Consider the following 2,745-nt stretch of genomic DNA (forward strand, 5'->3'; position numbering starts at 1 on the left):
GTAAAACTCGTTGTGTTAAGATGCTGAGTTTGGAGTTTGTTACAGCAAGTAGTCTACTGTGAGTAATACAGTGACTTGGTAGTGAGCAGAGAGGTAAAAAGCTAAACTGCCAAGAAGTCTAAAATATTCAATAAAGAAATGTATGTAGAAATGGTTTGAAATGTACACAGTATTTAATAGACATAAATAATTTGTATAATCAATTCACAACACACCTAATGCCCTAGAATAATCAGGTCAATACATAGGAAACTTTATTTTCCTGTTTTTTATACCTAGATTTCATTGCAGTTAAAAAAATATATTTTTAAAATATCTTCAACGTTTATTTTAGATTCAAAAGGTACGTGTGCAAGTTTGTTACATGGCTATATTCTGTGATGCTGAGATTTAGAGTGTGATAGATCCCATCATCCAGGTAGTGAGCATAGCATACAAGTGTTAGTTTTTCCACACTTGGCTCCCTCCTCCTCCTCTCTGGTAATTTCCAGTTTTTATTCTTGACTCTATATGTCCATTTGTACCTAATGTTTAGCTTCCACTTATAAATAAAAATGTGATCTTTGGCTTTCTATTCCTAAATTAATTTGCTTAAAGTAATGGCCTCTAGCTGCATCCGTGTTGCTGCAAAATGCAGGATTTCATTCTTTTATGTTGTTGCACAGTATTCCAGGGTGTATATGTACCATATTTTCTTCAACTTTTATGTTACGTTCACAGGGTACGAGTTCATGTTTGTGACATGGGTAAATTGCATGTCACTTGGGTTTGGTCTACAAATGATTTAATTATCTAAGTAGCAAGCATAGTGCCTGATAGTTTTTGAAGCTTAACCTCTTCCCACACTTCCTGTTCGAGTAAGCCCTTGTGTCTTTTGTTCTATTCTACGTGTCAATGTGTACTCAATGTTTAGTACCCACTAATAAGTGAGAGCATGTGGGATTTTGCTTTATCTTCATGTGTTCACTCACTAAGAATAATGGTGTCCAGCTGACTCCAAGTTGGTGAAAAGGACATGATTCGATTTTTATGTGGCTTCATAATAGGCCATAGTGTGCATGTACCATATTTTCTTTATCAAAGACGCCACTGATGGGCATCTTGGTTGATACCATTACTTTGCTAATGTGAATAGTGCTGCGATGAACATATAAGTGAGTGTGTGTTTCATTTGGTAGAATGATTTATATTCCTTCATATATATACCCAATAATGGGATTGCTGTGTCGAATGGTAGTTCTGCTTTAAGTCCCTTAAGAAATCTGCCAACTGCTTTCCAAAGTGGCTACTAATTTATATTCAACCAGTAGCATATAAGCATTCCCTTTTATCTGCAAACGTCAACAACATCGATTATTTTGCAGCTTTCTAATAACCATTCTAACTGGTGTGAGATGGTATCTCACTGTGATTTCAATTTGCATTTCTCTAGTGATTTGTAATATTCAGCATTTTTTCATATGCTTCGTGAGTACACATATATCTTCTTTGGAGAAGTGTCTGCTCATGTATTTTGCTAATTTTTAAGAGGTGGTTTGCTTGTTTTTTGCTCCTTGGCTTACTTAGGTTTCTTACTGATTCTAGATATTAGACTTTTGTTAGATGCATAATTTGCAAATAGGTTATCTTTTTACTTTGTTGATGGTTTCTTTTGCTTTGCAGAATCTCTTTAGTTTTATTAGCTCACAGTTTTTGATTTTTGTTTTTTTGCAATTGCTTCTGGATATTTGGTCATGAAATCTTTGACAAGGCTTGTGTCCACAATAATATTTCTTAGGTTTTCTTTTCTTTCTTTCTTTCCTTCTTTCTTTCTTTCTTTCTTTCTTTCTTTCTTTCTTTCTTTCTTTCTATTTTTCTTTCTTTTGACAGAGCCTTGCTCTGTTACTCAGACTGGAGTGCAGTGTTGTGATCTTGGCTCACTGTAACCTCTGCATCCTGAGTTCAAGCAATTCTTATGTCTCAGCCTCCCAAATAGCTAGGACTACGGGCTTGTGCCATCATGCACAGCCAATTTTTTTTGTATTTTCGTAGAGATGAGGTTTCACCATGTTGCCCAGGCAAATCTTGAACTCCTGACTCAGGCAATCCATCTGCCTTGGCCTCCCAAAGTGCTAGGATTACAGGCATGAACCACTGCACCCAGCCCTGGATTTCATATGTTTTAAATAAAAGTTCTTAATCCTTCTTGAACTTATTTTTTAAATAAGTTATTTATTTATTTTGTGAAATGAAGAGTCAAGATTCTATCTTCTGCACATGTCTATGGAAGTATTCTCGCACCATTTGTTAAATAGGGAGCCTGTTTTCCATTGCTTGCTTTTGTCAACTTTGTGAAAGATTAGATGGTTGTAGATGTCGTTTTAATTCTGTTTTCCCTAACATGTTCCATTGTTTCATGTGTCTGTTTTTGCATCAGTACTATACTTCTTTGGTTAGTGTAGCTTTGAACTACAGTTTTAAGTCAGGTAGTGCGATACCTCCAACTTTGTTCTTTTTACTTAAAATAGCTTTGGCTATAGAAGCTCTTTGTTGCCTCCATATGAATATTAGAATAGCATTTTTTCTAATTCTGTGAAAAACAGTCATTGATAGTTTGGAATAGCATTGAATCTATAAATTACTTAAGGCAGCATGGTCTTTTTTTTTAAATTGTACTTTAGGTTCTGGGGCACATGTGCAGATCATGCAGGACCGTTGCATAGGTACATACATGGCAAGGTGGTTTGCTGTCTTCATGCCCCCATC

This window comes from Sapajus apella, unplaced genomic scaffold (genome assembly GCF_009761245.1).
Source record: "Sapajus apella isolate SASKATOON/1434 unplaced genomic scaffold, GSC_monkey_1.0 scaffold75, whole genome shotgun sequence".
NCBI classification, from domain to species: domain Eukaryota; kingdom Metazoa; phylum Chordata; class Mammalia; order Primates; family Cebidae; genus Sapajus; species Sapajus apella.